This window comes from Schistocerca gregaria, chromosome 10 (assembly GCF_023897955.1).
Source record: "Schistocerca gregaria isolate iqSchGreg1 chromosome 10, iqSchGreg1.2, whole genome shotgun sequence".
Lineage (NCBI taxonomy): Eukaryota > Metazoa > Arthropoda > Insecta > Orthoptera > Acrididae > Schistocerca > Schistocerca gregaria.
In genome coordinates this window covers 38,731,812-38,746,828 of record NC_064929.1, presented here as the reverse complement: position 1 = coordinate 38,746,828, position 15,017 = coordinate 38,731,812, and the positions used below count along the sequence as shown (strand labels likewise).

At 47.0% G+C, this 15,017-nt stretch overlaps 4 non-coding genes across 4 annotated transcripts; all 4 read right to left on the bottom strand.

The window, feature by feature from the left end:
• Positions 1-117: 117 nt before the first annotated feature.
• On the bottom strand, positions 118-190 carry Trnak-cuu (transfer RNA lysine (anticodon CUU)). The gene has a single exon. It is a non-coding gene; the product is annotated as a tRNA-Lys (tRNA).
• A 450-nt stretch (positions 191-640) lies between these two features.
• On the bottom strand, positions 641-713 carry Trnar-ucg (transfer RNA arginine (anticodon UCG)). The gene has a single exon. It is a non-coding gene; the product is annotated as a tRNA-Arg (tRNA).
• A 12,318-nt stretch (positions 714-13,031) lies between these two features.
• On the bottom strand, positions 13,032-13,104 carry Trnar-ucg (transfer RNA arginine (anticodon UCG)). The gene has a single exon. It is a non-coding gene; the product is annotated as a tRNA-Arg (tRNA).
• Positions 13,105-14,537: 1,433 nt separating this feature from the next.
• On the bottom strand, positions 14,538-14,610 carry Trnar-ucg (transfer RNA arginine (anticodon UCG)). The gene has a single exon. It is a non-coding gene; the product is annotated as a tRNA-Arg (tRNA).
• Between the last annotated feature and the right edge of the window lie 407 nt (positions 14,611-15,017).

Sequence of the window (15,017 nt, the reverse complement as noted above, 5' to 3'; positions counted from 1 at the left end):
ATACAGTTTTCTTGCGACTGATTGAGACGTAGGCAAATTTTAAAGTTGCTACTTCCATTACATCACGTTAATCAGAAAATCGGTAATTTACATCTGCAGCAGAAAGAAACTCCGTTCCGCCAAGCGTAGGGCTCGAACCCACGACCCTGTGATTAAGAGTCTCATGCTCTACCGACTGAGCTAGCCGTGCTGCCTCGTTGGATACCTGCTGGGTAGCAGATCACACAGTACTCGTTTGGGTTGGTTGGTCCCATACAGAATCTCTCCATGCTGCCTAATGTTTTCCTAACGTCACACTTGTCACGTACTTCACTTTTATTTCATAATCATTTCTGAGAGGTAAAGGAATTGCATGACAATCTGCAGAGCTAGCGGCGTCAAAATTAACACACATACTTGACGTGACTCAAAAGCCGAACGAGTCACTTTCGGACGTTGTTTTAGATGTGCAAGTGCCAGTCAAACCTCGCGGTGAGGGCACTCTGCGACCATTTCGGTAGTTAACAACGGTCGTGTTGTGTGTGTTTCAAGCTCAAGACCATCTCCAAGCACAAAATGGTCAACAGCAACATTCAGACGGTTTCGTACTGCTCAATTGCTACATTAAAACGGTATGTTTAATTTTCAGAATTGAAAAACGCGACCGTGACAGGATTCGAACCTGCAATCTTCGGATCCGAAGTCCGACGCCTTATCCATTTGGCCACACGGTCACTGACGATAAAAATAATTTATATAGGACTCATCCCGAAACGCTCACACCCCCTTAGGAATTGTGTTTTCGTGCCACGCAGCCGCTGCCCTTTACTCTTTCCCACCCATTCGTTATATTCAACCTCTTACGAAACCGACCAAACATAGACAGGAAAACAAGACCACACACGTTGCGCATTCGGAATCGATGGCAGGGTGTCCCTCGCCGCATTTGCTACGATGGCCATTTGCTACTTCTGCAGAAGCGGCGGCGGCGGCGGCGACGATGACGACGACGACGACGACGATGACGACGAGGACCGCGAGAGGCTCAGAGATTTGTGAGAAATACATCTATAAAATGTAATTCAGACTGCCTCGTCCAACCTTATGCCGTACCGCTTTGGCAAATGCTTTATCTGCGCCATTCGCCTTAATCACATCTGCGAGTAATTCTTAATAAAACGCCTGTCGCTAATTGTTCCTCATCACAGATACTGTTTGCTATACGGCCATGACGCGCAACTGATTTCCAAAATTCGTCTTCCTCCTGTGAGGATTTAACTCACGACTCCTGGTTTACTAGACCAGTGCTCTACCACTTTTTTCTTTTTTTATTTTTCTTTTTTTTACCTGTAATCTTCAGATCCGAAGTCCGAGGCCTTATCCATTTTTTTCCATTTTTTTTACACCTTAACCAATTTTTTTTAGATAACAACGACCCCTGGTTTACTATACCAGTGCTCTACCACTTTTTTTTTTTTACGCGCACTTCCGGTACCGGGAATCGAACCCGGGGAGGCGATATAGGTGTTGACCAGTTCAATTTTTTGGAGAGCATTCAGTTGCCTCATACTATGCTGTTGTACACATGCCCTGAACTTGTGAATAAATCTCAATAATTTACAGCAATGGTATTCTGTATCTTCCGGCGAAACTCAAGTCCTAAGCACTGTATACTGGTAAGTTCCCGTAATCGGGCATGGTTGGGGAAATGTATGCCCCGTCCGACATTCATGATTCCAGACTTTTGCCAGTTCACCTTCGCCCCTGATGCCACCGCATATCGTTGAAGTATTTCAAGTGAGGACCTCACTTCTTGCGCGTTCACGACAAGAAAGCCGACATCATCTGCGTACGCACGGCACACAATCTTCTGTCTATTGATTTCCAATCCCTGCAAACGTTCAGTTAGCGTAGCAAGCAGAGGTTCTATGGCGATGGCAAAGAGAGCCATCGACATCGAACAGCCTTGCCTCACCGAACACGCGATATCAATCGCACCACTGAGGCGACCATTAATTTGGATTCGCGAAGTACTGTTACGGATCATATTGTCGATTACTTGAGTGAACTGGTGCGGAAATCCCAATTCTCGCATGACGTGGAAAAGGAATCGGTGGCTCACTCTGTCGAATGGTTTTTCAAAGTCTATCATTAAGAGGGCGCATTTTAATTTGCAGGCCTCCGCTACGGCTATCACATCTCTGTAATCCGTGAGCGTGTGGTAAATAGATCTATTTCTACCAACACTCGTTTGATACTGTCCTGTGATTGTGGACATGACATTTTTGAGCCATTGGCTGAGGACACGGGCGAATAGTTTATAATCACTATTTAACAACGGGAGAGGTCTCAAGTTTGTTGGGTTGTCACTGCACGGGGTCTTGGGCAGTAAAACAACAATTCCCTGTCGAAATTCCTGCGGAATAACGTTACATGGGTTCATGAGTTCGTTACATATTGCAAGTAGCTTCGATTTCATCTGCGGCCACAAGGTTTGATATACTTCTGCAGGTAGGCCGTCCGAACCTGGAGATTTATTTTTCGGACTCCGTAGGATAATGTCTGTTAATTCATCTTCTGTCACCTCTGTAATAAGCTGATTAGCCTCTGTGGGGCCGAGTCTCCGTGATAAATTTGTCGTAAAATCCGCAAACACGGTAACATCTGTTATTTTATTGGACATCAGGTCTCGATAGTACTCTTCAATCGCACTCAAGATTGCACTTTGTTTAGTAACTATGGCACCGGTACTGGTTCGGATCTGTGTAAAGATTTTCCGACGGCCTCGTCGACTTTCACGTAACATGTGATACATGGCAGCCTCTTCTTCTTGCACCGTCGTAGGAACTCGCGCCCGAACTTGAAAACCTTCCAACTGTTTCCGTTGCAGCGTTAAAATTTTTGCCTGAATTCTTTTGATGTGTGCAAAATTGCGGATATCGGTCACGTCAAATTTATGTAACTCCCGAAGACACTGAAAATAAAATTCCATCGTCCGTTTGTGCCACTGATTTTTCTGACGGGAGTAAATCATTAAAGTTTTCCTAATTTGAGGTTTGGCGCATTGGAGCCACCACTCGATCGCGGAGTTGTAGGAATTGAATTTACGTTCACAGACCGTCCAAGTGGACAGGAAGGCTTCTCGACATGCAGTATCTTGCAAATGTGCAATGTTGAACTTCCATAACCCTCGACTCCGGTAGGTTTCCTGTTGTTTCATGTTGACGGAACAGATATAGGCAGCATGGTCGGAATATACAGTAGGCCATATTTCGGTCTGTAGCAGGTGTTGCTTTAAATTACACGATATGTAAATTCTGTCTAACCTAATTGCCGAATGACTGGTAAAACGTGTAAAACCCACTGAATTCCGTGCGTGGACGTCCAGGTGTCAGTTAAGCGGAGTTCTTGAATGATCTGTTCTAATTCAACACACCGATTAAAGTGCGGAGTTTGATCTATTTGACTAAGCACACAATTGAAATCTCCGCCAAAAATGACATCAGTGTAGTTGGTCCCGAAGAGGGGAAGGATCTCGTGGCGGAAAAATTCTGCACGGCGTTGCCTATTACTGGACCCAGAAGGTGCGTAAATATTAATCAGTCTGATGTTATTGACAGTTACTGCTATCCCTCTGCCGGTCACAAGTTTTGCCTCACAATTGGCAATGATCCCTTCTTTTAAGAGTAATGCTGTTCCAAGTTCGAAACCGTTGCCAGGGTTTATGAACGCGTTATACCCGGCTATGTGGTCTAACTCGATATCACTCACTTCCTGAAGCATTGCTATATCTATGTCAGCTGCGTATAACAAGTCTTGTAAGTTTTTCAGATTCAAATCGCTACGTATCTTATTGATATTGAGAGTCATGATCTTGTAGGCCTGCAAGGTGGTCATTGATGTTCCGTACGAAAGGAGTAGACGTTAGGATACGTCAGCTAGCTGTCAATTGGAGGCGCTGACAGTTTAGGTCGTTTGAGTAGCCATGGCAACGTGGACTTTGCTTCCATCAACTACTGAGAGAGGGGGCAAGGACCCAGTCGCGGGTGTTGAATCCTCCTGCATCTCTACATCATCTTTATTCGTTTCACACTCGTCTGCCCAATTAGGAGAGGAAAGGGTGCCTACTGGTTCAGGAAACGGTGGATTCGTATCCGGTGGCTCAGTGTTCTGAATCGGCATCTCATCTTGTCTGCTGTCGGACGTCGCGGGCGGCTCCGACACGGTGTTGTCAGATCGTGGTGCGTTACGTGAGCGCGAAGTCGAGGCGACAGCGTCAGCTGGTCCTTCTTTTAAATTCTGGCCGATTAATTTTGCCTTTCCCCGCAAGCTCGGTGCTGTATCTTCCGCACCTTGATGAGCCATGCTCCGTTTTTTATTTTTCTTCGGAGATCTATTACCGCGTATTACTGCGTCAGAGTTCGGCATCGTTTCAGTCACTTGTTCGGACATGGTAGCAGGAGCCAGGGACATCTCCGTTAACTCAGCACCCTGTATGGGTTGTTCTACCACCATATCACTGGTCCTGTTAGTGTCATGGGTTTCAGAAACAGCCATCCCGAACGTGACTGGAGTGTCCGGTGATGCTACATTAACTGCGAGACTGGGTCCAGCAGGTGGATCACGAATCGGTTGTTTTGCCGGCTCACCGCGAGCAACCGACACGTACGATGCCGGTAATGTTGACATTGCGGGAGGGCGAACACTCTCTCCGGTTGGAAGTTGAAGTACACGACGCTGTAAACATTCCGCACGCACATGTCCCGTCGAGTTACATCTAGCACATGTCCTAGGTTGGCCATCATACATTACGACTGCACGGTACCCACAAACCGTGACGTACGACGGAATATGTCGTTGCAAGTCTACTTTAAGCTGCCTGACGCCATTCAAAACCGGATATTTATGAGCCGGAGACCAACGTTCAGCAAAGTTACTCAAAACACTGCCATATGGCGATATCGCAACATTTATCAGATCGGCTGGTACCTCAAGGGGTAGTTCAAAAATGCGAATTGTTCGAAGTCAAAGCCCTGCGTGGGAAACAGTAACTACACCCACATTGCCATCACTATGCTTAAACTTCAAACCGGAACTGAAGGAGTCAACTATTTTGTCACAAAAATCGGCATCTCTCATCTTGATATAAACTATGCTAGACAAAATCGACAAATGTATACCAATAACCTGATCGATTCCAATTTTCATCACGTCTTCGATGAAATCCTCGATTTCGAAAGAGGTTGGTCGAGCAAATGAATTATCGAAAGTTAACTTCAAAGTATCTATCCTCATAGCTTGTGTCATCACTGATTCATCAACATCATTCCTCACACGCAAGAATAACCGCTGTTAGCGAACGACTTACCCCGCAGAAGTAAACAAGCCAGCCACAGCGCTGAGCACAGACATCACTGAGCTAAAGAGGTGCGGCCTAGCGGAACTTTTGCGTACTTCGTCCGTACGGTCGTCTGAATCATCAGACTTCAGCTGACAACACTTCATATTTTCGACTAATATTTGCAGCTGTGGCGACCCATTACTGCTTGGCTACACATCTGACACGTAGCCGATGTTCTCTCCAAACAAAACCACCTGCACTTCAGAACATGATTTTCACACATGTCTACAAAATCACCTTCACCTTCAAATACAGTTTTCTTGCGACTGATAGAGACCTAGGCATATTTTAAAGTTGCTACTTCCATTACATCACGTTAATCAGAAAATCGGTAATTTACATCTGCAGCGGAAAAAAACTCAGTTACGCCCAGTGTATGGTTCGCACCCACAATCCTGTGAAAAGGAGTCTCATGCTCTACCGACTGAGCTAGCCGTGCTAACTCGTTGGATACCTGCTGGGTATCAGATCACACAGTACTCGTTTGGGTTGGTTGGTCCCATACAGAATCTCTCCATGCTGCCTAATGTTTTCCTAACGTCACACTCGTCACGTACTTCACTTTTATTTCATAATCATTTTTGAGAGGTAAAGGAATTGCATGACAATCTGCAGAGCTAGCGGCGTCAAAATTAACACACATACTTGACGTGACTCGAAAGCCGAACGAGTTACTTTCGGACGTTGTCTTAGATGTGCAAGTGCCAGTCAAACCTCGCGGTGAGGGCACTCTGCCGACCATTTCGCTGCTTAACCCCGGTCTTGTTGTGTGTGTTTCAAGCTCAAGACCATCTCCAAGCACAAAATGGTCAACAGCAACATTCAGACAGTTTCGTACTGCACAATTGCTACATTAAAACGGTATGTTTCTTTTTCAGAACTGGAAAAACCCGACCGTGACAGGATTCGAACCTGCAATCTTCGGATTTGAAGTCCGACGCCTTATCCATTTTTTTTTTCTTTTTATTATCAGATTGACTTGGTATATTTCACGAGAATTCAGACAACCATAGTCAAATCATCATTTAATATTAGCTGCAAAAAGAAAATCAACAAATTAGGTGAAACACAAATAAAACATTTCTTCTGAAGGGGAAGACCAACCCGTTACCCCACCCGTATGAATTTTGGGTGTATATATATACATGCAAAAGAGAGAGAGAAAAAAAGTTACGAAAAAATACAACAAGGGAGGGGACTCGAGCTCAGGGAAGAAACAATAATCACAGGGGAACTTAACCAACACCTTGACGGTTAAACACAAGAAAAAGCATATTCGCAAAAAGCGTTCGGTATTGTGGTAACCGCTGCCATTTCCAATGCGCAGTTGACAAATAATGGTGAAAAACGCGGGGATCTGGGTCATTACCGCCTTCAATGACGTAGTGGACATAGTAACCCAAGAGCCAGACAATCGTGTACGTTTTCGTCTGAGGAAAATAAGAGATGTCCGGATGTAAGAAGATGTCGCCTGGGAATGAGGTTTCAGGCCCTCTAGTAAGAAAAGCTAATTGACGGCGGACCCAGAGCCAGTGATCCCGTCCGCAAGCAACTAGCCTGTGAAGTAAGGTGTCAGTTTGATGACATTCCTCACACTGATCAGTCGGACGAAGGCCAATACGAAAAAGACGATCACCAGTAGGTATCACACGGTAAATGACCTTATACCACGTTGAAACAATCTCCATCGGCAAAATGGGAAGACTAAGATGAGACCAGACCGTTTTCCATGACGTTGACGGGGAAGCAAGTTCAACAGAAGAAGGGAAACATGCTGTACCCCAACGGATTTGTAGCATGTTGGTAGTAATATGCGTCATAGAAAGTATATCAGCACCCAGAATACCGACAAGTACAAAGTATTCACGAATGTGCCGCAATTTAGGATTAATCCGTCCAACATCAACAGGAGGGGTCAGACTGGCCGGCCGGAGGCGGGAAAGTAAACGAGAGGTGACTGAATGCGGAGCCCGCGTACAGGTTAAAACATTGCGGCGGGCAAATAAGATGGACGTCTTCACTTTGATATCTGAAAGACCCAATCCTCCAAGCTTCCGAGGCCTGGCCACAACTTCATACCGGACACGGAAGACATGGCGGCGCCACAGAAATCGACTAGACAGCTGTTTCAGCCTGCGGGCCATCATCGCGGGAAGCGGGAAGACCTGCGCAACGTAGTATATTTTACTGAAGACATAGGTCTCTAAAACCCGTGCCTTGTGAAGGAGGCTAAGGGAACGGCGGTCATGTTCAAGGATCGCCCCGTGAACACGACTCGTAACCTCACGCCAATTTAGTGCCGCCATTTTGATCGGATTACGATCCACTATGATCCCCAAGGTCTTATGGCGATCGACAACCGTCGCCCAAGGAATGACGACATGATCAAAGCCTCTCAACGGCAGGAACGTGCATTTGCGATCATTAATGCGAGCACCAGCAAGACCACAATATGAATCCAAGGTATCCTTAAGCCGCGGTATGTCCTCGGCATGTCGTACTAAAACCATGACGTCATCGGCGTATGCACGGACTGCAAAAATTTCCCCCAATATATTCCAGCCACGTAAGTGCATGGTGAGATGGCGAAGTAAGGGCTCTAAGGATAGAACAAAAAGTGACATGGATAAGGGGCTTCCCTGGGGTAACCCCCGTCTGATCGATATCCGGGGGGTAGGGTGACCGTTCACAATCACTGAGACACTGATACCGGTAAAAAGATTAGTTAAGACTTGTCGAGCATCATTATTAAAGCCGACAGCGGTGAGCACTCTCGATAAAAAATCATGGCTGACGCGATCGAACGCTTTTTGGAAATCAAGAAAAAGCAAAGCCCCTGGGATATTAGCGGCAGCCGCCACCGAGATTACATCGCGACATTCGAGAACGGAAGTCAGTATCGTGCGTCCAGGCACACAGCTTTGGTGGGCGGCAATAATGGTATCGAGCAGCTTAGAGAGACGGATATTAATTGCTCGAGCGACAAGTTTATAATCAAAGTTAAGGAGAGTAATAGGACGGAGGGAATCAATTGCAGGTCGACCTGTGGATTTCGGGAGGAGGACCATTCTGCCTTCCTGAAAAGGAGCAGGAAGTGAGACTCCCCGCATCACTTCATTTACCATTGACGTTAAGGTGTCACCAATGAGCGGCAAAAATTGAACATAGAACTCCTTAGGAATACCATCTAATCCAGGCGACTTGCGGGACTGCGATCCTCCAACAACATCATATATGTCATCCTTCTGAAAGGGACGCAGAAAGGCGTCGTTTAATTGAGGAGTGACGACGCGAGGCAGCAAGGAGGTAAAGTCGTCAAGAGAGGTTTCTGCCGGGACATGAGTATCGTACAGATCAGTAAAATAGGTGTAAACGAAGTCAGAAATGTCACGGTGAGAGGTGAACACGCGGCCGTCAGCGGTTGTGAGGGAGGCAAGGCACCCACGTTTCCGGCGCGACCGTAAACGGACTAGATGGTAGAGTGACGTCAGTTCCTCTTGTAGAAGGGAACGTGGTTGAGACCTCGTCCGCAGGCCCTCCATTTGAATGCGTTTGAGCTGCAGCACTTTGGCCTTGATGCGCTGTATATCAGTAACCCGGAGGGGAGCATGCGTAGCACTATGGTACAGTTGACGTAAGACAGAATAGTAAAATTCTTGCGTTCGTCGATCTTCTGCCACCTTCACAGCCCCAAAACGCATGAGAGCCCTACGGATGTGTGTTTTTGCATACAGTGTCCACCATGCCACGATAGACGGGTACCGGTCCATAGTACGAGAACAACGAGTCCAAATGTCCTCCAGGACGATACCAAGGGAGGTATCTTGCAAATACGCGATATTGAGCATCCAAGGAGGACGAAACAATTTTACCGGTTGTCGCTCGTAATTAAACGTAACGGCTACAGCGCAATGATCAGTAAAACACGCTGGTATCACATCAACAGCCAGAAGTTGCCCACACAAGGAATCGGAAAGGTAAAAGCGATCGAGGCGACTGCTAGACGTGGGAGTAAAGTAGGTATGTCGTACAAGTGTAGGATAGCGAGAAACCCACACGTCACGCAGGTGCAAGGAGCGCACAAGGTCGTCGAGTTCTTCACTGAAATTAAAATTAGGAGACTGATCTACCGGCCGTAGAACACAATTGAAGTCCCCACCTAAAATTATCTTTGTCGGGGATTTACGAAGCAGGTAAATGACTTCTTCTTATTAGAAACTCGAGCGTGCGGTAGTACAACCCGAACCAGAAGGGGCATAAAGAAGGAGTAAACTGAGATCATAAAACGTGCACCCGATCCCCCTTCCACTGTCGAGTACTTCGAAATTCATCAACGGAATGCCTTCTCTATAAAACAAGGTAGTGCCCGTAGAAAGTTCGGAAGCGACATTAAAAAACGTCGAGAACCCAGGAATGGAAAACTGGTCGAATAGGACTTCCTGTAAAAAAACAACATCTGCCCCAGACCGATAGATAATCTGTCGCAAAGCGGCGAGCCGAAGCTCAGAACATATTCTGTTAATATTCAGAGTAAGAAATGTATATGCTTGTATGGAACTTCAACCTAGAAAGAAAAACAAAGATCGGTAGAGAGCCGTCAGCTGACGGAGCAGCATACAAGTAATCATACCAGAAACACGCGCTGAACCACAGAGAGAAAAACTACGAAACAGAACCCTCATCTTCCCACTGCTTTTTCTTCGGCCGTGACGCGGCTCTCCGTGGCTGTTTACGGATTCGACTGCGGCTCCGCGGTGCCGACGCTGCAGCGTTCGGCTGCGTAGGAGCGTCATGTAGACATTCCGTGTCAGATTGCGAGAGAGAGGCCTCTACATCCCACTCGACCGCAGACATGGGTTCACGGTGGGACAGTTGGTGAATAACAACGGAATCCACTGGCTCTGGAGAATCATTCAGTTGTTTGATGGGAGGAGGCTGTGACCCAGAGGGGGCGACAGAAATTCCAGAAGGGGGTTGTGAAACAGAGTCAATAGGAGAAGTGTCAGAGAGCACCGGAGAAGACACGTGGCAACCAGAAGCAGGTTCCGTCACGGGCGTCTCCGAAGAGGCTGCCGCGGTAGCAGGAACAACGTCAGATAAGGTGTCAGGGAGCTTCTGCAAAGGCGTGATAGCACCTGTGGCTTCCTCATCCACGATTTCCGACTGAGAAAGAGAGTCCTTTACCGGAGGCCCATCGGAAGGGCGAGCCAATAAGGAAGATTCATCAGCCGCATCATCCTGTGTTCGCCGACGCTTGTTGTGAGAAATCAGCGCGGGAACATCGGAATTAAGGGCAGCAACCTCCCTACTCAAGGACAACGGGGGAAAATCACGGCCGTTGTCGGGCAACGGATCACTGCGTCCCTCAGTAACAGTGAGCGATTCAGTCCGAGATCCTTGCGGGAGAAGATCAGCTAAATTCAATTTTTTACGCTGTTCGTATGTAGGTTTTAATACCACCACACGCCGCGGACAATTAGTACGGAAATGACCAGTTTCATTACAATAATAACATGTTCCTTCCTGGCCACTGTACGTGATATGGACCCTATAACCACATACCTGTAGGTGAGAAGGAATAGGTTTTTTGACCACCATTTCCACCGACCGAATACCACTATATACCTGTAAGCGGTGCTGAGCAGACCAGCGTTCCTTTCGAATATGGCGTACGTTCCCATAAGGAAGCAAAACGGACTTCAGAAAAGAGTCGTCAACCTCGGGCGGAAGGTTAAATACCCGAACATTCGTATATATCACTTCTGCATTTTCCAAGAGAACCATACTAGTGGAACCATCACGGTGCGTAAAGGGTACCTGAGAACCATGACGAGAAAGTAGCCTATCAACCTGGAGCGGGTCAAGAAACTTAACAAAAAACACATATAATTCGCTGTCGAAATATGTGGTATGCACCTGATCAGTAGTGACCTTAACTGTATCGACTAACCAGTCATGTATCTCCAAAGAACTGGGCTGGACGTGACGCGTGGATTTGTCAAAGGTAAAACTGACTGTACCTGTACGCGGAACTTTCGTGGGAACCATGGTGGGAACCACGGCGAGAGACGACGCCGCGACAGGAAGGGCCGCACGAACACCAAACACCAGCCGACAACCAGCGATGCGACGCGCACGGAGACCAACACGGCACTAAACTGACAGGAGGAAAACACGCTGCGCTACGGTAGAGGCGGAACTAAGAGCACGACCTAGTCGCCCGACGCGCGAAGCGAGAAATCTAAAAATTGCCCATCCCTTGTGGGGATCGAACCCACGACACTAGGCCACACGGTCACTGACGACCTAGTATAACTTATATACGACTCATCTCGAAACGCTCACACCCCCTGAGGAATTGTGTTTTCGTTCCACACAGCCGCTGCCCCTTACTCTTTCCCACCCATTCGTTACATTCAACCTCTTACGAGACCGACCAAACATAGACAGGAAAACAAGACCACACACTTTGCGCATTCGGAATCGATGGCAGGGTGTCCCTCGCCGCATTTGCTACGATGGCCATTTGCTACTTCTGCAGAAGCGGCGGCGACGACGACGACGACGACGACGACGACGACCGCGAGAGGCTCAGTGATTTGTGAGAAATACATCTACAAAATGTAATTCAGACTGCCTCGTCCCACCTTATGCCGTACCGCTTTGGCAAATGCTTTATCTGCGCCATTCGCCTTAATCACATCTGAGAGTAATTCTAAATAAAACGCCTGTCGCTAATTGTTCGTCACCACAGATACTGTTTGCGTATACCACTGAGCTAAACAGGCGCGGGCTAGCGGAACTTTTGCGTACTTCGTCCGTACGGTCGTCTGAATCATCAGACTTCAGCTGACTATACTTCATATTTTCGACTAATATTTGCAGCTATGGCGACCCATTACTGCTTGGCTACACATCTGACACGTAGCCGATGTTCTCTCCAAACAAAACCACCTGCACTTCAGAACATGACTTTCACACATGTCTACAAAATCACCTTCACCTTCAAATACAGTTTCCTTGCGACTGATTGAGACGTAGGCAAATTGTAAAGTTGCTATTTCCATTACATCACGTTAATCAGAAAATCGGCAATTTACATCTTCAGCGGAAAAAAATTCCGTTCCGCCCAGCGTAGGTCTCGAACACATGACCCTGTGATTAAGAGTCCCATGCTCTACCAACTGAGCTAGCCGTGCTGCCACGTTGGATACCTGCTGGGTAGCAGACCACACTGTACTCGTTTGGGTTGGTTGGTTCCATACAGAATCTCTCCATGCTGCCTAATGTTTTCCTAACGTCACACTCGTCACGTACTTCACTTTTATTTCATAATCATTTCTGAGAGGTAAAGGAATTGCATGACAATCTGCAGAGCTAGCGGCGTCAAAATTAACACACATACTTGACGTGACTCAAAAGCCGAACAAGTTACTTTCCGACGTTCTTTTAGATGTGCATGTGCCAGTCAAACCTCGCGGTGAGGTCACTCTGCCAACCATTTCGCTAGTTAACACCGGTCTTGTTGTGTGTGTTTCAAGCTCAAGACCATCTCCAAGCTCAAAATGGTCAACAGCAACATTCAGACGGTTTCGTACTTCTCAATTGTTACATTAAAACAGTATGTTTCTTTTTCAGAACTGGAAAAACACGACCGTGACAGAATTCGAACCTGCAATCTTAGAATCCGAAGTCCGACGCCTTATCCATTAGGCCACACGGTCACTGACCACGAAGTATAACTTATGTACGACTCATCTCGAAACGCTCACTCCCCCTGAGGAATTGTGTTTTCGTTCCACACAGCCGCTGCCCCTTACTCTTTCCCACCCATTCGTTACATTCAACCTCTTACGAAACCGACCAAATATAGACAGGAAACCAAGACCACACACTTTGCGCATTCGGAATCGATGGCAGGGTGTCCCTCGCCGCATTTGCTACGATGGCCATTTGCTACTTCTGCAGAAGCGGCTGCGACGACGACGACGACGACGACCGCGAGAGGATCAGAGATTTGTGAGAAATACACCTATAAAATGTAATTCAGACTGCCTCGTCCCACCTTATGCCGTACCGCTTTGGCAAATGCTTTATCTGCGCCATTCGCCTTAATCACATCTGAGAGTAATTCTTAAGAAAACGCATGTCGCTAATTGTTCGTCATCACAGATACTGTGTGCTATACGGCCATGACGCGCAAGTCATTTCCAAAATTCGTCTTCCCCCTGTGAGGTTGGAACTCACGACTCCTGGTTTACTAGACCAGCGCTCTACCACCGAGCTAAAGATGCGCGCCCAAGCGGAACTTTTGCGTACTTCGTCCGTACGGTCGTCTGAATCATCAGACTTCAGCTGACAACACTTCATATTTTCGACTAATATTTGCAGCTATGGCGACCCATTACTGCTTTGCTACACATCTGACACGTAGCCGACGTTCTCTCCAAACAAAACCACCTGCACTTCAGAACATGACTTTCACACATGTCTACAAAATCACCTTCACCTTCAAATACAGTTTTCTTGCGACTGATGGAGACGTAGGCAAATTTTAAAGTTGCTATTTCCAATACATCACGTTAATCAGAAAATCGGCAATTTACATCTTCAGCGGAAAAAAATTCCGTTCCGCCCAGCGTAGGTCTCGAACACATGACCCTGTGATTAAGAGTCCCATGCTCTACCAACTGAGCTAGCCGTGCTGCCACGTTGGATACCTGCTGGGTAGCAGACCACACTGTACTCGTTTGGGTTGGTTGGTTCCATACAGAATCTCTCCATGCTGCCTAATGTTTTCCTAACGTCACACTCGTCACGTACTTCACTTTTATTTCATAATCATTTCTGAGAGGTAAAGGAATTGCATGACAATCTGCAGAGCTAGCGGCGTCAAAATTAACACACATACTTGACGTGACTCAAAAGCCGAACAAGTTACTTTCCGACGTTCTTTTAGATGTGCATGTGCCAGTCAAACCTCGCGGTGAGGTCACTCTGCCAACCATTTCGCTAGTTAACACCGGTCTTGTTGTGTGTGTTTCAAGCTCAAGACCATCTCCAAGCTCAAAATGGTCAACAGCAACATTCAGACGGTTTCGTACTTCTCAATTGTTACATTAAAACAGTATGTTTCTTTTTCAGAACTGGAAAAACACGACCGTGACAGAATTCGAACCTGCAATCTTAGAATCCGAAGTCCGACGCCTTATCCATTAGGCCACACGGTCACTGACCACGAAGTATAACTTATGTACGACTCATCTCGAAACGCTCACTCCCCCTGAGGAATTGTGTTTTCGTTCCACACAGCCGCTGCCCCTTACTCTTTCCCACCCATTCGTTACATTCAACCTCTTACGAAACCGACCAAATATAGACAGGAAACCAAGACCACACACTTTGCGCATTCGGAATCGATGGCAGGGTGTCCCTCGCCGCATTTGCTACGATGGCCATTTGCTACTTCTGCAGAAGCGGCTGCGACGACGACGACGACGACGACCGCGAGAGGATCAGAGATTTGTGAGAAATACACCTATAAAATGTAATTCAGACTGCCTCGTCCCACCTTATGCCGTACCGCTTTGGCAAATGCTTTATCTGCGCCATTCGCCTTAATCACATCTGAGAGTAA